The sequence below is a fragment of the Tursiops truncatus genome, chromosome 10 (genome assembly GCF_011762595.2).
Source record: "Tursiops truncatus isolate mTurTru1 chromosome 10, mTurTru1.mat.Y, whole genome shotgun sequence".
NCBI lineage: Eukaryota > Metazoa > Chordata > Mammalia > Artiodactyla > Delphinidae > Tursiops > Tursiops truncatus.
In genome coordinates, this window is record NC_047043.1 from 60950557 (window position 1) to 60971512 (window position 20956).

At 46.8% G+C, this 20956-nt stretch overlaps 1 protein-coding gene across 16 annotated transcripts in view; it reads left to right on the forward strand.

Annotated features, from left to right (window-relative positions):
* Nucleotides 1-20956, forward strand: part of LARS2 (leucyl-tRNA synthetase 2, mitochondrial) — a 279513-nt gene that overhangs the window by 69216 nt on the left and 189341 nt on the right. For 12 of the 16 annotated variants that reach the window (XR_012334582.1, XR_012334581.1, XM_033864716.2 and 9 more), the window contains 2 exons: nucleotides 6508-6590; nucleotides 7608-7662. The exons of 1 other annotated variant lie outside the window; for it this stretch is intronic. The gene's annotated coding sequence lies outside the window, so the exon portion shown is untranslated. Of the gene's footprint in view, nucleotides 1-6507; nucleotides 6591-7166; nucleotides 7395-7607; nucleotides 7663-14365; nucleotides 14531-20956 lie in introns of all 16 variants that reach the window. 3 more of the 16 variants (XM_033864711.2, XM_033864710.2, XM_033864709.2) reach the window with 3 other exon arrangements.

The window sequence follows — 20956 nt, forward strand, 5'->3', positions numbered from 1 at the left end:
AGCAGGCTAGGGTAAGGCGTCTATAGGTGTGCTTATGCCTGCAGAAAACTAGGTCCTCGTCATTAATCCATGTCTCATGAAAATTGAACCCGTCCCCCTCCAGGTTGGTGACTGGGCTGTGCCCGTCTTGTCAAAGAAGTGTCAGTGTCTGGGAAGCATGGACAGGCCGTATTTTCCTGCTAGAAAGTCCTGACTGCAGCCCCCAGGCATGTCCTCCGGGCAGGCACTGAGTCGAGACTTTTCTGTGCACTATCGCACAGAAACCACACAGCATGAGGCAGGTTCTAGGATTTCTCTTGTGTGGACAAGGAAATGAGCCTTGGGGAAGCCAGTGCCACACCGGGGCCACATTGGGGCGATGCTGCTACTGAGTGACAGAGTTTGGATTCAAACCCAGAGGCATCTAATCACAAACTGCTCGCTTGGTCTTGTGTGACTGCATCCATTTGTGTGACACTTGAAGCTCACTTTGGCCTGGAAATAAACTAACAAGTTAAATCCTTTGGGCTCATTTGGTGTCAGTTTATTTAGGCAAAGTGTTACTGGGTCAGGGAACCAGAGAAGTGGCGGGTAGGTTCTGTCTTTATCCGTCTTAGAGCCCAGGTGTCCAGGTTCCAGTCCACACTCCAACCCCACCGAGGACTCCAAGGAGAGCTGGGAGGGGCGGCACGGTTGCCTGCTCACTCCTGTATCCACAGCAACTAGACCAGCATCTGCCCCACACCCAGGGCTCCATCCACACGCTGGATGAAGAGGGGGTGAGGCTCAGGACACCGAGGCTGAAGGCAGACTCCTATCCATCAGGGAAGCTCTTTCTCACCTGTCTCAACCAGCCTCCTTACCTCCCCACACACCCCCTGTTCTGGCGGAGGTCATCTGCACCCCACCCCGTCCCACCTCTCACTTTTGCTCATGACAAAAGTATGCCCTCCTACCAGGCGTACACCACTCCCGTCTCCAAGGCCCAGATCCACATTCCTCCCTCCTGCACAGAACTCCCCACTGGCCAGTGGCTTCCTCCCCGTCTCAACTCCTGGCACATCTGTCTGAGCTATGAAAGCCTGGGGGCCCCTCCAGAAGGTCCCCCATCCTGCTCTCCTTCCCCTCTGTCTCCCACTTGCCATTTCATCCTCACCATTTGTGTGTGTGCTGGAGTGGGGGGATGCAGTAAGGAACTGTTGCATCACAGCTGTTGTATTGTTACAGGAGGTAGGAAATTATAAAGACATTACGTTTCTAGAATGATGCTTGCAGAATAATGTTTGTAGAATAATATTAGCACTAAGCATATTTCAGTCCCAGCTTCTTTTGTTTTTAAGACGCTGAAATTCCAAGTCTCATTTTTCCGTGCCCATTAAGAAATTGAACCTTCCTGTGGGCTTTTACCACCACCATCCCCCACTTTCATCAGGAGCTCACATGAGCCGTGTACTCACACTCCCACCACACAGGTAGCAGTCCAAACACACAGCAGGCCCTGATTCTGGACAAAGAGACCTCTGCCAAGGCTGGGGGAAGAAAATCGAATCCCATTCATTCATACTTTCATGTTTGCTGAGTATCTCCTATGTTCCAGGCACTGCCTTGAGGACGCAGTAGTGACTAACATTCCAGTGCAGGGAGCCAGGAGTAGGCAGATAGCACTTTCTAGGGAGGGAAGGAGGTGCTATGGAGAAAGTAAAGCAGAAAACTGAACGAGTGGTGGGAGCCCAGCGTGGGCTCCAGGCAGAGGGATCAGCAAGCAAGAGCAAAGGCCCTGGGGTGGGAGCGTGCATGGCAAGCCAGGCCCGCAGGAAGGCGGAGGAGTGGACCATGGCAGTGGAGCAGGGAGAGAGTCAGGTGCCGAGGTCGGGGCAGGGGGTAGATCGTAGGACCTTGCAGATGACTTCACATGGCTTTGTGCTGTGCCCAGGTCAGCTGGAGAACCTTTGGAGGATCTTGACTTGTTTTTTTACTTCTGTGTTAAAGAATCACTCTGGCTGCTGAGTGGTGAACAGACTTGGGGGCTGGGGCAAACGTGGATGCAGGAAAACCAGTTCGGAGGCTGATGGTGGTCTAGGGGCTGGATTCTAGGTACACTTTCAAAGACAAGCTGATGGGATTTCCTGATGTCTTGGATGTGAGTGTTAGAGGAAAAAGAAGTTTGATGAGGTTGACTTTATATGGAAACCATTTTCAAAGTGCTCGTGCGCATATTATTAGGGTCTTTGATGACCCCTGGGAGGTGGGTGGGACTTCTCTTTACAGATGGAGAGTCTGAGGGCCAGAGAGAGAAGGGGCTTGTCCCATGTCACAGGTGTTGTTTCTTAGACCCAGGCCATTGGCTGCTCCTGAGGCATTTAATCTCGTTTCGTGCTTTATGTTCTGAGAGAGCCTGAGCAGGAGGGCTGTGCAGGCCGGGAGAGGGTGAGCTGGGCTCCAAGAGGGGGTCTGCACAGAGGCCAGTGTGAAAGGAGTTGGGGCACCACAGGCGGGGCCTGGGGTTATGGTCGGAGGCTGTCTCTGCACCCTCCACCCTGAAGAGCAAACGTCCTTCACCCTCAGTAGAAAGACTGGGAAGGTGGCACCCTTGGCTCTGCTGGCTCCCCTCTGGCACTAGACTGCAGAGTCGATTCTACTTATTACCACCCCGAGCTTCCACTCCAGCACCTTCCATGGTGGTCACAGCATGATTTGTTGGTGACACAGAGGTCCCACTTGCCTCAGACAGTTGGGGAAACCCAGACCCTTTGCAGTAATTCAGCGAGGAAATGGGATAAACGGGAGGGTGACCCTGTGCTGCCAAAAGGCTCAAGACATCTTGTCACCCGGTTCCTCAGTGGGGTCCCAGCTGGAACAGAATCTAGCCCTTGCGGTTCAAGAGACTTCAATGCTGGGACTGTTATTACAGAGTTTGGGCAGGTTAAGGAAACCCAGAGACCAGCCGCAATGGAGGCTGTTGTTACCACCGGACCTAAAAAGGAGGAGGAAAGGTATTCCTGGAGGCCCGAGGGCTGGAGCATGAAGGAAGGACTGCCCCGAGGGAGCAGTGGTCATGGGTCCATGGCCAGGGCCAGAGCAGGGCCAACAGGGCAGACCTTCCCCGGCTCTCCTCCCCGAGGAAGGTCTCGCATTGGCCAACCCCGCCAGAATCCAGAAGGCGAGGGAACCCCTGGTGCTGCCGTCCTCAGGATCAGCCTTGGGGTACACAGGGCAGGGCCAAGAACAGAAGAAGGGAGAAGCAGAGGGAGAATAACAAACACACCAGAGATGCCTCAAACCTGGGGGAAATGTGTGCTTAAACACTGCCTTGATCGTTCATTACTGCTTTCCCTGAACCTGTGCTTAAGTTACCACTGGAGAAAATCAAGTTCTCGGGAAAGAATATTCTGGTAGGAATAGTGATTAGGTACTAAAATCCAGAGACTGAAATCTTGACTCCTGGGGACTTTCCAAAACAGACTTAAAAAATCACTGGCTTCAGATGTCAGCTTTCAGAAGGCAGAGGAATAGACCTAAGCCCCAGGAAGTCATTTCTAGCTCTAGTGTTAACGTATGTGATCCAGTATTTTCCAAAGTGACCTATATAATTTTGATATAATGGAAACATAAGTCATTTTCCAGGCAGAGTCTATACTAGCAGATAGGCTACTACTGTGTAACCCTTTTCAGGGCAGACACATCTGGATAATTGGGATGGTGTAGATGGGTCTTAAATTCCTCATAAATTCTAGATAATTAGGATGCTTTGGAACCAAAAGGAATTTGTTGTAAACTGGGACTAAACATGTTGCCTTCTTAGTGTGAAAATTTTTTTAATTAAGACTTTTTTTTATTCCTCTTTTTCCTCAACTAAAATCTAGGTTTCCACAGGCGACCAGCTGGCCTTTTGATTTGAGCAGAATTTGCTACTGCTTATAAAGTCAAAGATCAGTGCTTATCGAAAATCGTCAGCCTGGAAATCTCTTTAATTTCCTGAGCTGTGTAGGCGGCTTTTCTGATAACATGCACTCATTCTGATGCTACATTTTGAAGGCGGTCTGCATCTGAAAAACACCCTACAATCTGCTTTCCCTCCCAACACCCAGGCACATTGGTCGGCAATTCCCATCAGTCCTTTCTAGCTGCTCCATGGGGCCAAGGCTGTGTCACAAAGCTCTGAATTCACTTCATCTATCCAGAGAGAGGGAGATGGGAGTACAGACCTGCAGGAGGGCCTCCACACTTCACTGAGATGCACCCTCTTTAGGTCCCTGTCTCCTTCGCCTTCTCTCTGTGGCTGCTTCATGGTGTTTCTGTCCTTTTTTGCCCTTTTTTTCCCCTTTCTCCTCTGGTAGGGATTTTTGGGAAAGGATCTTAAATTGTAAGGGTTTGCACTCCCACTCCTTTAAATCATCTCTACCTCACTTATAATACCTAATACAATGTAAATGCTATGTAAACAGTTATAAATACAATGTAAATGCTATGTAAATAGTTGCCAGTGCACATCAAATGCAAGTTATGCTTTTTGGAACTCTCTGGAATCTTTTAAAAAATATATTTTCTAGGGGACTTCCCTGGTGGTCCAGTGGTTGGGACTCCCCTCTTCCGCTGCAGGGGGCAAGGGTTCAATCCCCGGTCAGGGAATTAGGATCCTGCATGCCGTGCAGTGTGGCCAAAAATTTTTAGATAAAATAAAATAAAAAAAATCTGCTACCCCTGGTTGGTTGAATCTGCAGACGTGGAAGGCGGACTGTAATTCTTCTGAAAGAAAGAAGGCAACCTTCACTGACAGTGCATACATTCCTCCAGCTGATAGGGGCACTGCATTCGATTACTGTCAGTACCCTAGAAATTTAAAAGGAAAAATTTGTATTTCTAGATATAATTAAACAGTTGTGATTTCCACTTTATTATCTTTCTTTTCTTTTATCATGCCATTTCTTTTAGTTCAATATAGCAAGAAGAAAGATGAAAAAGGAACTCAAAGCCTATGTAAAATCTTGTGCTGATGAATTAAACCAAAGCACCTCATTCATTCGTTCATCCAATCATTCATTCAATGATATTAACAAGGAATACTTTCTGAGTATTTACTCTGTGGCAGACTTTATGCTAAGAACTTTAGATGATTACCTCATTCAATCTATATAATTACTCTATGGGATAACTGCTAATATTATCACTATTTCATAAGTAAGAAATTTTCAAGAAGTATGCCAGGTCCTATGCTAAATGGGGAGGAACAGAAAAACTAACATATTTTCTTGGCATCAAGGATTTAGGACCATGGAGGCAGAGACAAATGCATAAACAAAAACATAAAATAAAACATTATAGGAGCCACCATGACCAGCTGTTAGGGTCCAGCTGGGCACAAAGGAGGGAATGGTCCCTTCTCCTTAGTGTTATTCAGCTGGCTGTAAGTCCTGAGGCTTTCCAATGGGTTGGGAAAAAATGGGCCTAGCACCAGCATCTCAGCACACTTGTTTTTCAGCCAAAGCTCTTGGCCACTCCCCCTTTTCCCAATCACCTCTGCTTGCAGGTTCTACTCCACCCTATTGACTGTGTTATCCCCCAGACCCTTGGGTATGCTCACCCCCAGCCCTAGAAAAGAAAAGCCCAATACTTTCTGTGATAACCATGTTGTGATGTAAAAAGTATACTCTGTTAACTGTAGGTACCCTAAGCCCTCTTAGGAAAGCCAGCCTGGGAAGATACCATGATCAACTTTTGAGGGCAGCGCAGGGAGGTTACAAGATGAAAAGTCAAAAGTAATGCTTAAAGCCGAGAGAGTAAGAGGAATTTTCTGTGCTCCTGAGAGGAAGAAGGAAAAAGAAATGAGGCAGAGAGAAGCCAGAGCTACCCAGAGGGTGGGTCCCTAGGGGTAAAAGTAGCAGAAACAGGTGGTCCATGCTGGTGGCCCAAGGAAACTTCTAAGAATGAGGACGCCTAGTGGCCAGTTGTAGTTGTAATCCCTTTCTTCCCATCCCCACCGCAAAAGACACACACACACACACACACACACACACACACACACACACACACACACACACACACACACAGAGTAGAGAGGTCTACCACATTCAGGAATACCTTGACACCTTTTGGAGGAAAACAAAGGGCTGAATCTTGTGTGAGGGTGAATGCACTGTGGCATACAGACAGGGAGCTAAGTGCAGGGGCAGATCCAAAGTTCATGGAATCTGAAGCTCATACAGTTTGGTGAGATGCCCTTAAAGAAAAATAATATAAAAATATCAACCTTTTGCAAATTTTACCAAAACATATGACCACGTGAACACTTTGCTAGGGCCTCCCACAAGGGAACGGCCCTGGAATTTAAGCTTCATTAGCTTTCTTATAAATCTTTCACTGGGAAGACGTGACCACAGGAGAGCCAGACCCCATTTGAAAATCCTCAGAAATTTTTGAGGGGGCTTCGGGCTCCATAGTCCACACAGTGGGGGAGTTTGAGTCAAGCTGATCTAGATCTCAGGGGTTGGCTGGGTATGACTGACAGCTGGGTTATAATCACTTTCCTAGTCTCCAGAACAAACTACAATCTCAGAGGAGGAGAGACCACAGTGAAGGAGGGACTAAAGGCAGCTGCGTCGGAACCTGGAAGGGTAAGTCTGAGAGCTTGTGTTTCTGGAGGGGATGGGAGGCAGGATGACCACAGGCCTGCAGAGTGAGGTGAGCCGGCTCTTAAAAAGCTCTTCAAGTCTTATTAGAAAATTGCAATGGAGAGATCCCCTGCCCTCTCCTCCATCCCAGGGTACACAGTAAGGTCTGTCCTCCACTCTGATTACCCTCATTTTGGAGCTCAGAAAGAAGCTAATCAGAAGACGTACATTGTACAAGCTACTTCAAGTGCAATTTAGAATTCAGCGTGACGAAGGGAGTCATCGGGTGTGTGATTATAAAGAAACATTCCAACATAATTAAGGCATGAAGGTGCAGGAGTGGGAGGGTGAACAGGGATGGTCAGAAGAAACAGGGCACAGCTTACCACCACTCTCGATAGTTCCCAGCTCTGCACACCAACCAATGAGGAAACACAGCTTCCCTGTGTTCCTGCATATCCAGTAGCATCACTAATAATCCCCACAACCCTCTCAGTGGCGTGTATTAGTTTTCTCTTGCTGCTGTAACAAATTACCATAAATTTAATGTCTTAAAATAATACATTTATTTTCTTATAGTTCCATAGGTCAGAAGCCTGAGATGAGTCTCACTGGGCTTAAATCAAGGATTGATGTCAGCAGAGCTGCATTCCTTGCTGGAGGCTCTGGGGAGAAATCATTCTCTTTTCCAGCTTCTAGAAGCTGTCTACACTCCTTGGTCATGGTCCCCTTCCATCTTCAAAGCCAGCAAGTCTTTCTGACATCTCATTACTGTGACATTGACTCTCCTGCCTCCCTCTTTCACATGTAAGGATCCTTGTGATTACATTGGCCTCACCCAGATAATCCAAAATAATCTCTTTATTTTAAAGTCCAGGTGATTAGCAACCTTACTTCTCTTTTCCCAAATAATGTAACATATTCACAGGTTCCAGGGATTAGGGAATTAGTATGTGGACATCTTTGGGGCCATTATTCTGCTTATCACAATAGGAAATATTATTATCTCCTATTTTCCAGGTGAGGAGAATGAGGCACAGAGAGGTCCTGTGGCTTGCTCAACATCACAGAGCCGGTGAGCAGTAAAGTTGGGATTCACCCAGGCCCATCTGATGTCAGACCCTGTATTCTTAACCTTTAAACTGTACTCCTTTCATATAATCATTGTTCTTTTGTTCAATACTTTATTGAATTTTATTTGACACTTCCATTGATAGAAGCATTTGAGTAAGGCAAAGGCTCTGGGGGCAGGAACTGTTGGTGGTATGGACATGCAGGTGTGGGAGAGGCATACTGTATACCCCATAACAGTGGGGGACCATCTGCCTGTGTTAGGTCACAAGAGACCGGGGTTCACATCTCAGCTCTGTCACTTGTATCTATGTGCCTTCCAGCCAATTGCTGGATCTCCTGAGTTTCCTCTGCAAATGATAATAACAGAACAGAACCCACCTTACAGGCTTGTTATAGTAACTAGAACAGCATGTATGAAGCTCCCAGCTGTGCCTAGAGCACAGGTGGTGTTCCATGAATGCTGCTGTTACTGCCTCTCTCTCCTTGGCCCCTCTCCCCAAGGAACCTTAACTTCTCGCAGGTAGGTATTAACAGAGGAAATGGTGGCTGAGATTTCTGGATTCTGAGGAAGCAGATCTGGGGAAGCTGAATCAGAACAGGTAGGAGGAGGACAAGGAGCTCTGCTTTTATCTGTCTTAGGTAGAGTCCACATTAGATCTAATTAGAGAAAAAGGGCTCTGTGGCTAAAACACATTTTAAAAACACTGATGTCTCCCTCCCTCCCTTCCTTCCTTCTTTGTGTTTTCAGAAAAGTTTGGAAGAAGGAGAGGAGAAATAAAATGTCCATTAGATCTAGAGTTCTTGGTTGCAAGCAACAGAATCTGACTCTGACTAACTTAGATGAAAGTTGGAATTTAGTGGAAGGGCATGGGGTGACACCAAATTGAAGACAAAGTTGAACATCTGGGGCTCGGGAAGACAGGAGCATGTAGACAGCAGGAAGGAATAGATAGCCTCTTCAGGGCAGCAATGCCCTGAGTGGAGCCCTTCCCGCTGGCCCCCTGGGCTTGGCACTGGGTCCACTATCCATCTTCCTGGGAAGCAGAGTTACTGGACTAGCCTGGGACGCTTGCTGGCCCCATGTCTCAGTAGGCAGGGAACCTTGACTGACTGTCCCACCAGAGCATCTCCAGAGGGCAAGATGGGGTTCCCCAAGAAGATACCAGCAAGCAAACAACTGTCACCTTTGACAAAGGTCACCTTTGCAAAGCAACCATCGGTCACCTTTGCTATGTTTGAAAATGTATCTTTCACCCCGACCTGCCTCCAGGACTCTCTTTCATTTCCTCATTCTTTCTATTTAAACTGCAAAATGTCATTTTTGTAGCTACTGCCACCCTCCTCCCCCCCCCAAAAAAAGAAAAACAGGAAAAAGAAAAGCTTTGTACTTCTTGGAGTTGGGGAGAAATACTTTATGTTTTACCCTCAGTTGACTCAGGGTCAACTGAGTTTGGTTAATACGGGACCCTGAGCATAGTGGCTGTGTCAGCATCAGTCGAAAAAGGACCACTATGTCACAAAAGACTCACCTGTTAAAACCTCATATTTTACATTTGAGACACAGGTCGGAGATGCTCAGTGACCTGCTCAAGGTCACAAGGCAGTTTAGAGGCAGGATCTCTGCTGGTTCCTTCCATTAAACACCCTAGGCCTTTGGAGTGGCAGTGCCTCATCAAGAGGGAGCTTCCTCTTATCTGTCAGGCACAACGTTGCCCCATCATGGATGAGGATGTGAGTGGCGCCTCCTGGCATTTGCGGTACGATATGACGCTGAAACCCAGCACCCAGGGATGGGCTCCTGGGCGATGGAGCACCGCTGGCTGTGTTTGAGGTGTCCAGAGTCAGGTGCAGCTCCCTTGTCAGTCCGTGCCCCTGAGGGCTTAAAAAAGGAAAGAAAGAAAAAGAAAAGAGAAATGCTTCCAATCTCTGATTTTACAGAACAAGGCAAATTTCTCATTTTGACAGAATCAAAACCCAAATCCGCCTTACCAAGAGACCAGAGGAAAAAAACAAAGTTCAATAGATTTTTTTTTCTTAAACTGTTGGATCCCATTTGAAAGGAAATGGGTTTCTTTCTTTAAAAGAGAGAGACAAGAGAAATGAGAGTCTCTCCAGGATGGAGAATTCAGAAGTATGGTGTCCCTACGTGCCCGGAAACCAAGGGAGGGTCAGCAGTTTCAGGGTGTGGTTGACAGGTGATTTGACCAGGGGGTGTAGAACTGGAAGAGGGTAAGTTCTAGAAGAACTGGGGCGTCTCTTACCGTCCAGTGACTTCCAAATGGCATCCTTCAGTTTCAAGGTGGGCAGGGCAGGGTGAGCTACTCAAATCAAAGTTGGCACTACAGTGAGCCTCCAAGCCCCACCTCCAAATGCTGGGCCTAATTGTCTTGCTCTAAAGTAGATGGAATCTAAACCCAAACACCCCATTCTACCTTTATTGCATTTCTAGGCTGTCATTGCCCCCAGACTTTTCTTCCTGATGGGCCACTTGAGTGAAAAACAAAACAAAATAAGCCAAGACCTTGCAGCAAAATGAAGCAAAACCTATCCTGTATTTCACCAGGAATAAAGTATTCTGTTGTTGATTTTTAAATGCAGACACTTTGCCTTAGTATGATTTATACCTCATTTTATCTTTCCGATACATTTAGCCATCAGTGGGTGGGAAGTTTTCAGAGCCCTGCTCAAATGTCATCTTGTCCAAGAGATTGGCCATCCTATCCCCAAGAGAATATGCCTTAGTACCTAGAAAAGCCCTGGCATATATTAGGTGTCCAGTAAATATTTGTTGAATGAATGAATGACAAATTCTTTCACTCAGATGCGCCCAGACCCAGTTGTGCTGATGCCCACGATATTCATCGACTACCCTCCGAGGTAGATACAGGGGGCACTGTATGGGAGGGATAAAGGGAATAGTACCCCAGGCTGCCGCCCTGGAGGACTTGAATGTGTAATTTGGGAGGAAAAAAAAAATGTACGTGTTATAGAAGTTAGTTAACTCGTAACAGAAACAGAGCAACAAGGAGGCAAATGGGGCCGTCCATCTGCAAGTGATTTCATTCATCCATCAAATGTCCTGAGTGCTGACTGAGGCTGGCTGCTCAGCTGAGTGCTGGGGCATGATGAATCCTGAGGTCCACCCTGCCCTCCCCGAGCCTTGAGTCTGGTGGGGTGAAGGGAGAGTGAGAAGAACGCCCAGAGATAGGGAAAATGTAGGTCTCAGGCTTTATAAGAAACTTATTTAATATTCTTTAATTACCTTAAAATCAATGTAGAAATTTGACTAAGAATTGAGGACTGAAAAATCTATTTTAAGTTCACGTAATTGATTTTGTGGGATCAACTTTTAGAGCTGGGCAGAGCTTGGAGATCCTCTAGCCCACCCCACCCCCTCATTTATTATCAAATGTGGAAAGTGAGGCTCAGATCAGCCAATGAATAGTTTTCCATATAAGAAAGAGGACCCACATCCCTAGGATGACAAAATCACAACCTCTATACGGTCATATATAGTGGAGAAAGCATACAATATGATAGCGGCTTTGTGGTCATGGAATTTTACTTTTTAAATTTTATACATTATTAAAGCAGGATGTGAGATTTGTGTGTTTATCAAAATGAGAGTGTATGCCTGACCCAGTCCTCTGCCAAAGTAACACTGTTGTGAAAGATAATGGAAGAGAGAGAAACTGCCCAGATCAGAGGAAGCCATGGAGACCTAGTGACTGTATGTGCCATGATAAATGACTCATGGTTACGTAAGATGTTAACAACAGAGGGACCTAGGGGAAGAGCACACAGAATTTTCTGTACCATCTTTGCAAATCTTCACAATTATTTGAAAATAAAAAGCAATTTTTAAGAAGGAGCGCATGGTGTGGTAGATTGTATTTTCTAAAAGCGGATGCCACACGGTCTTCCAAAGTTTGCCACCTCCACGTCAAGAGGTAGAATCTATGTTCTCTCCTTTGAGGGGGCGCAGGTTACTTACCTTCTCTGTGCTTCTGCTGCCTCTGTAAAACGGGAAAACAGTGCTAGAATTGTTTTTACTATGAAATGGGAATACACATGTAAAGCATGTAGACAGAGCTTGGAAATGTTGGATGTCATTATTGTGGGGCACAAGTTAGGAACCCAGTTATCAGAGCTGGACTGGCAACCAAAGTAACTTAATACAGAATCCTGGGAATTCCTTAAACTCCTCCTGTTTCAGGGGAGAATCCTTGCCGAGGGTGGAGATGCCAAGTTTGCAGGTGGGCTCTGGGAGAGACGGGATGGAGAAGATAAATGCAGAGACCAGGGATGGACGATGATGTGTAGTGCATTCGCTCGGGGAAGGAGGAAACTTCCGTAGTCTGTGTCGATCAGGGGTGGTGTCAGGAGGGGGTTAGCTGTAGCTGTACCTTGAAGGCTGGCTCAGGTGCAAACGAGCAGAAAGGCAGGGAAGGGTAGCAGAGGTGGAACCAGGGCCTCACCAGGGGCCTGCCTGGGCACACTTTTAATGTTATTTGTTATTTGCCTTTAGCTATCCTTCTTTCTCGATTTTTACCAATGTGAAATGGTGGAAAAGAATCTGTACATTTCATCATTTTAAGGATAGTAGACTCTAGCCATGAACTCAAAGGTTCCTGCTGGCCTACAAGTACTCGTCAGCTAAGCCCTCTCCCTCCAAGGTCACATGTCCATCAAATGGCACAAATTGGAGCTTATACCCAAGACTGGTCACTTAGGACAGACACATCCATGTGCTGATGGTGATTGGTCCAGAGGTGGCCCTGGGATACCAGCAGGACCAATCAGTCACCTCTCCTGGGATCATAAGCTCTCTGGGAGAGACAGGGAACCCTTGTGGTGGTTTTAAGTCATGGCCACAAATTCTGTGATACTCCTACCTTAGAATTGTAGCCCATGACTTTCCCCTTGAATTTGGGCAGGATCATAACTGCTTTGAGCACAGAATATGATGTAAGTAACACCAGTTGACATGTGGCTTCTGTCTTGTTTGTTGAAACACTTGCTCTTACAGCCTTGAACCACCAGACAGTAGAATAGAGGAGAGGAGAGGAAGGAGGGAAGGGGAGGGGAGGGGAGGAGAGGGGAGGGAATATGAGCCCTTAGTCATTTGAGTCATCCCACCCCTTGTGCTAGACATGGAGTGAAAAAGCACTTAGATGATACCAGCTCCCAGCCATTTGAGTCTCACCAGCTGTTATGGATTGAATGTTATACCCCCAAATTCATATGTTGAAACCCTAATCCCTAATGTGATGGTATTTGGAGATGGGGCCTTTGGGAGGTCATTAGTGTCAGATGAGGTCATGAAGGTGGTGGCCTCATGATGGGACTAGTGCCCTCACAAGAAGAGACACCAGAGAGCTGTTGCAAGCACGTGCTAAGAAAAGACCTTCTGATCACATAGAAGGCAGCTGTCTGCAAGCCAGGAAGAAACCTGCACCAGAACCTGACTGTGCCGGTACCCTGATTTTGGACTTGCAGCCTCCAGACTGTAGGAAAATAAATTTCTGTTGTTTAAGTTACCCAATCTATGGTATTTTGTTATGGTAATCCAAGCACACTAAGATACCAGCTGAGACCCCAGACATAGTGGAGCAGAGAACAGCCAACCCTGCCATGCCCTGTCTGAATCCTTGGTGCATAGACTCCATAAGCATAAGAAACAGTTGTTTTATACCACTAAGCTTTGGAGTGACTTTTTAATATAGCGATATCTATTAACTGGATGATGGTTCCTATTAACTGGAACATTGTCCTTCCAGAGCCTTGAGCTGGGGACTGTGGAAGCTTTGAGTTGCCAACGGCCATATCAGCTAAATAAGGGACAGAGAGAAGGAGCTGGCCTGAGAAATAAGCTGGCACAGAGCTGGCAATGAAGAGGAGGAAAGGTCCAGCCCTCCTTGATGATACCACTGAAACCCCTGGATCAAGCTGTGTCAATCTCCTCTTGAACTTTTCAGTTATATGAGCCAATATATATTTTTTTAAGTCTTAAGCCAGTTTGATTTGGTTTATATTCCCTCCAGTTATAACTGGAATAGAGATTAAGAGGATAAAAAAGGGAATTCCCAGGCAGTCCAGTGGTTAGGAATTCACACTTTCACTGCCATGGCCTGGCTTCAGTTCATTGTCAGGGAACTAAGATCCTGCAACTTGCATGTGGGGCAGCCAAAAAAAAAGGAATGAAAAGGAAGACAAGAGAAATGGAGGAAGGCGGGAGGGGGTCAGGTGGGAAGGGGGACAAGACCAGACCTGTTCTGTTTTCCATTTAAATGTAAGTGGTATCTGTAGCAGACACTGTAGGTTGCCCATTTACCGTCCATTCCCCACCTTCCACCTTATTAACAGAACCAATCCAGGTTGTCCAATGTTCCTTACCACTGATTGGCTCAGGAGTGGGCATGTGATGAAGTTCCTCCAATGAGATGTGAGGGGAGGTCTCTGGGAGGAGCCTTTGGGAAAGGCTTCCTTCTCTTCAGGAGGCGAGACAGGCCCTCTTGCCGTCTCACCGCAGGAGTTGGGAAGTTCACCTGGAGGGGCCACAGCTACCTTGCAGAGAAGGAACCTGGGTCTTAGATGACATTGAGCTGCTGATTGTACCTTGCCTCAGGCGCACTGTCTTCTGCCTTTTGTGTGAAATAACAAATGACAATCCAGTTTGAACTGCGGTTTTCTGCTACTTGCAGCCCTGATATTGCAGAGCCTGAGGAAGGCCGACTCACCACCATCTTATTTTACTGAGGAAGGAACCAAGGCCTAGAGGGACATCTGTGTGTCCAGGTGTCAAAACTAACTGATGGCAGTGAGACACAAGAGCCTCACCTCCCTTCTAACCTAGGCCTCATCCCATGGTAAGACAGGTTCTAGAATCTTCCATGTTGCCTTGCCCCCCCCCCCCCCCAGCCCTGAGCCTTCTGTAGTCAGATGTGTATGCAGAAGCTCATCTGATTTGAATCCAGCAGGCTATATTCCACCTAATTAAGCAATTAAGAGCAGGAAGGCTACATCTCCAGAGCCTACCTGCTTTTCATGATGAGCCTTTATAAGCCCTGACTGGTTGTTGTGATGGATACCAGGGGCCGTGGAGACCTCTGGAAGCCGAGTCTTGCTGGGCTGGCCCGGGGGCTGTGGCCCTGACTTTTTATGGAATCTAAAGTCTGCCTTTGGAATAATTACCTTCATGTGATTGTGGGATTAATGTCACCTGGGCCAGAGGTCTGCTGTTTTCTGCTTAAGGGAGGAAAAACAAAACCCTTTGGAGAGGCTCAATGACTGTGAACTTGGAAATCGCCCTAAGAATTAGTGAGCCAGTGTGGTGAGGCCAGAGCACAGCCAGCAGCGTGCTGAACAAGTATGCTCGTGGGTGAGGTAGAGAGGAGCCTCATAGAAAGTGTGTTGATCTTCCTGCTTTCCTCACACACAGGCACAAGGGTGTGCAAATTCACTGAGAAGCAGGCAGCGGTGGGCTTCTGATATGACACCCTCTGTCCTGGGCGCCCGCTATCAGGAAAAATTCAAGCCAGAAGGTTCAGGAAGAAGATAGCTTGGGAAAAGCCGGGTCCAAATAGAAGCCACCTTCATGTTGGACACCTCAGCCATTGCTCTCATTACTCAAGGGCCCGCCCTGCAGCTCAGATTCACAGGCAGTAGTGTTTCAGCACCAAGGCAAACATCCTTCTCTCAGAAGAACTCCCTCAAAGAGACTGATGCTACAGGTAGAGGTGCCGTCTGCCACACGTCTGCCACTCAGCCAGACAGAGAGCTGCTGCTAAGTGGGTGGGAGGCACCCCCAGCCGATGTTCTAGAACAGCATTTTCCCTCAAGTTCAGTGTGGGGCGGGGCGGGGGCGGATGATGTCCTCAGGCAGGTGCTCTGTGGCTGGTCTTGGGGGTTGTGTGTCTTTGTGGCCCCGGGTCCTGTTTCCCTGAGTGGCTCTGTGGGACGGGTGGTGAGTGTTGAGGGTGGGGGAGGCAGAGTGTAAGTTGTCCTGCGCAAGCGGGTTGTGTGTGTGTGTGTGCGCGCGTTCGCTCGCTTACACAGGGACCTATAGGGATTTGAGTATCCCCAGATACGGGAAATGCCTGGTGCTTTGCAGGCAGAGCTCTAGACCAGGAATGTAGTCATGTTAATAAAAATAGAACGTGAGTTAGATATTAACTTTCAATCTTCTAGTAGCTACATTAGAAAAAAAGAAAAGAAAATCTATTTCCAAAATATATTTTATTTAACCCAGCATATCCAAAATTATCATTTCAACATACATTCAATATAAAAATATATAAATGGGATATCTTATGGTCTTTTTTCTCTTGTGAAGTCTTCAAAATCTGGTGTATATTTTACACTTACAGCAATATCTCAGTTTGGACCAGCCCCACGTCAAGTGTTCAATAGTCACGTGTGGCTCATGGCTGCTGCCCTGGACAGTGTGGGTCTGGAGACTTGAATCTGAGTCCCTGCTCGGTTTCCTTCTAGCTCTGTGGCCCTGAGAAAATTATTTATGTGTTCTGAGCTGCTGTGTAGCCATCTGTGTAATGCCATTGATAGTCCATCTCATGGCAGTCATTCATGTAGCGTCCTATGTGTTGCTGGGGTATCTAGGGTCCAAATCAGTGCTGCGGGGCTGGCTTGTACAGTGGTGTGCCAGAGCTGGACCATACATGCTCACAAGAGCCAATGGTTAAATATTCAGGAATTTTGTAAACTGATGGTAAACTATTGGTCTTTTGAAATCAGCCATGGTGGGAGAATGTTTACACCATGGAAATGAGCAAATGCTTACAAATCGGTCCCTGCCGCTCCAGAGAGCTGGTTGTTAAACATTTACTTGCACGCCATGGACTTGGGTATATTTATATGTGATTGCAGGGGTGAGTGTGGTCTGGGGGCTGCTTCCTTGGCTGTTTTTTCTCGCTGAGGCCTCATCATCTCCCTTTAGGTGCTCCTGTCTTGTGGCAGCCCCTTCCAGATTACTCTTTCCCACTGTGAGAGGCAGCATTGAGGAGTGGTTAAGCCAGCAGAATCTGGAGCAGACCCTGGATCCTCCATTTACTCATTTTGTAACTGTGGACAGGTTAACTTCTCTGTGCCTTAGTTTTCCTCATCCGTAAAAATAATAGCAGCTGAGAAATAGGGTTAAATACCATCCCCGTAGGGCTTCCCTGGTGGCGCAGTGGTTGAGAGTCGGCCTGCCGATGCAGGGGACACGGATTCGTGCCCCGGTCCGGGAGGATCCCACGTGCCGCGGAGCGGCTGGGCCCGTGAGCCATGGCCGCTGAGCCTGCGTGCCCGGAGCCTGTGCTCCGCAACGGGAGAGGCCGCCGCGGCAGTGAGAGGCCCGCGTACTACAAAAAAAAAAAGAAAAAAAAACCATCCCCGTAAAGTGATAGAACAGTGCCTGGCATACAGTATGTGCTCATGAATGTTGCCTGTTCTATGTTGATGATTCGCAGCTGATGTCTGCAGCTCCTCCTGGCCTGCAGGCTCTAACTGTCGGTCACTGTGGAACAGTCGTGAAGGGGCAGTGTTTATGGCAGGGGCATCCAGAGGCCGAGCTGGTGTGATGGTGGGGTAGGTAACACTACAGTCAGGTTGGACCTGGGGTTGTCTTTCCTTCCATTTTCCTTTCATCTTCTCTTTCTCATCCTGTCATGAGAATTGACCGCCTACTGTGTGTGAATTCTGTGGGGAGGGGATGGGCACACAAAACTGAGAAAGCTGATCCCTGCCCTCAAGGAGCTTACAAAAGCTCTTTGGGGTCTGCACTAATTTTTAAGAGTTTAAAGGGGTTCTGAGATGGAAAAGTTTGAGAACTGCTGGACTGCGGGTATAACGAAAAGACTACTAAATGTGGGGGCCAGCGGGGTTGGCAGGTTTGAGCTCTAGCACATATTACTGTGTTTCTAATCCCTTGACTTCTTCTGGCCTCAGTTTCTTCCTCTGTATAATGGGAGTGGTAATGTGGATGGATACCCCAGCCACCTCCAGGGCACTGTGAAAGTGCATTTAAAGACTCTGAAGGCCTGGGGGTGGCGAGGGGTTGCTGTAGGCACAAGCTGGGCCCTTGGGGACTATGTTCTAAAGCTGACATTTTACTATCTGGGGGATCTGGCTGACCTCCCTGAAGTGAAGAGAAGCCCAGAGAGTACTCAACAGGCTATCCCAAGCCCTGTCATCTGGCTTTCTGGAATACCAGGGATTCTCTGGGGTAATTCCCACATCAATGCATGGAAAGCAAAACCGACACATTTAGGTGACTTTGGAAACATTGCTGGAAAATGCAGGCAGGGAGTTCCCTGGTGGCCTAGTGGTTAGGATTCTGGGCTTTCACTGCCTTGGCCCAGGTTTAATCCCCGTTGGGGATCTGAGATCCAGCGAGCCAAGTGGCATGGCAAAAAAAAAGAGGCAGGGAAGGGATTTGGAGCTTGAAATTTCCAGATTTCTACCACCCTTCTTTGACTGGAATTGACAGCCTCAAGTGTGTTACCTACCAGGACCAGTCTCAAATGGAGGGCTGTTAAGACTCCAGAATAGCCCAAAGGGGACATTGCCCCACCCTACCCTGCTCCTGACCTTCTTCCATCAACCCTGGCTTCCTCCAGGATCCAGTGCTTTTTTCCTCCCCAAAAGATGCTGTCATGATTGTTCCTACCCATAAGAACCCCTAGGTTGTCTCCCACCAGAACCCCTATCTCCTACCTCATTCCCCCAGAGACCCCAGCCCTAACCTTGGCCAATGACTAGGTGGAATGAGGAGACTCCATAAGAGCTGAAGAGCTTTTCCCAAAGAAGAGCTTCAAAGGTTCCTGGGATGTTTAAATATGCCAATATTAATAGAGATGTTTTAAGTAGAAGAAAATGCCAAAATTGCAGCTGGTCAAAATGTTAAAAAACACTCCATGGCAAACTCAGCAACCAGCAGGGTAGAGAGGACAGGTTCTCCTTAGCATCACTCTGGCCAATTAACTCCAGTCCCTCTATTCCCCTCACAGAGGAGGAAGCCTTCCCAGCACCTCTCCCTTGCCCCTGCTTGTTAAGGAAGACAATTAGCATCTGAGCAGAGGTCTCCAAATGACATCCTGTCAGTTTTCTGTCTAGTTCAATACCATTTCCAACAGTGACTTTCAAAACAGAAATGATTTTTTTGTCATTTACTTACAATTTTTAATTTTTTTTTTTTTTTTTTTTTTTTTTGCGGTATGCGGGCCTCTCACTGTTGTGGCCTCTCCCATTGCGGAGCACGGGCTCCAGACGCGCAGGCCCAGCGGCCATGGCTCACGGGCCCAGCCGCTCCGCGGCACGTGGGACCCTCCCAGACCGGGGCACGAACCTGTGTCCCCTGCATCGGCAGGCAGACTCTCAACCACTGCGCCACCAGGGAAGCCCTACAATTTTTAATATTTTAAATCTGTTTTACATAGTTGTGTGATTATATTCTAAAAACAATTTAATAGGCTGTTTAACATTTTAATATAAGAAACACATTTTTTTTGGTTTTATTAAGCACTTCTTCTTCTTTTTGTTTTTTTTCTTTTCCAAAATGGAAATGGTTTTTTAAGTGTACAAAAGTAATGCATCGTTTAAGAAAAAGTTTAGGGGAATTCCCTGGCTGTCCAGTGGTTAGGACTCAGCGCTTTCGCTGCTGTGGTCCAGGTTCAGTCCCTGGTTGGGGAATTAAGATCTGGCAAGCCGTGCCACGTGGCCAAAAAAAAGAAAAAAGAAAAAGTTTAAAATAGGGAAAATAAAAAAACCACTCATAATCCCTTCCCCCCAACTCTAACACAGCAATACCATCATATTGGTGCTTTTTCCTTGCAGTCTCTGTCCCTATAAATACATTTTATTTGAACGTTGTGATGCTTGTCTTGGCTTGGTTCCCCAGAAAGCAGAGTCTGAGACAAAGGTTTCTGTGCAAATATTTCACTGAGGAACATGATTTCAGGGAGGAGGAATGAGAAATGGGGAGCGAAGCTGGCAAGAATGTGTTATGGAACTGGCCACAGCTGAGTGCACCTGGGTGCTGGATCCAAGATCATCTGAGGAGTCATAGGAAGACCTTGCGTGGGTGGGGGGAGAAAGAGAGAAGCATTTTCCATTGGCTCCCAACCCCTGTCGGTCGGTCAAAGGCTTTCCCCGTGGGGTAACTCACCCACATTTCTGAGGTGCCCTTGCATGGGTGCTGAGTGGGTTTCCCCTAAGTCTCAGGCGATGGCATTGACAGAGAAGCCCCAGGGTGAGCGGCATAAGCAGGGGACACATAATGTCAGGTTGCAGCTGTGAGAAGCTGGCCGGAGTTGACCCAGAACTGGTCACCCCAGCGTGGGCAGGACTAAGAGACAGGCAGGGCCAAGCAGATCTGAAGAGGTGCCCAATACAGTCTTGGTGATGCCCACCTAATTTTATCCTTGCTTTCCCCACTGAACTTTATATATTTTCCATATCGATCAATAGTTCTCAAAAATTTTTAATTGAAATATAGTTGATTTACAATGTTTCAGGTGTACAACAAAGCGATTCAATTATACATACATATATATATTCTTTTTCAGGTTATTTTCCATTACAGGTTGTTACAAGATATTGAATGTAGTTCCCTATGCTATACAGTAGGTCCTTGTTGTTCATCTATTTTATATATTGTAGTGTGTATCTTTTAATCACAAATTCCTAATTTATCCCTCCCCCACTTCCCCTTTGGCACCCGTAAGTTTGTTTTCTATGTCTGTGAGTCTGTTTGTTTTGTAAGTAAGTTCATTTATATTACATTTTAGATTCTCTATGTAAGTGGTGTCATATAGTATTTGTCTTTCTCTGTCTGACTTACTTCACTTAGTATGATAATTTCTAGGTCCATCCATGTTGCTGCAAATGGCATTATTTCATTCTTTTTTATAGTTGAGCAAGAGTCCATTGTATACATGTACCACATCCTCTTTAACCATTCAACTGTTAATGGACATTTTGGTTGCTTCCATGTCTTAGCTATTATAAATAGTGCTGCTCTGAACATTGGGGTGCATTATCTTTTGGAATTAGAGTTTTCATCTTTTCTGGATATATGTTCAGGAATAGGATTGTTGGATCATATGGTAACTTTATTTTTTAAGGAACCTCCATACTGTTCTCCATAGTGGCTGCACCAATTTACATTCCCACCAACAGGGTAGGAGGATTCCTTTTTTCCCACATCCTCTCCAGCATTTATTATTTGTAGACTTTTTGATGATGGCCATTCTGACTGGTGTGAGGTGATACTTCACTGTAGTTTTGATTTGCAT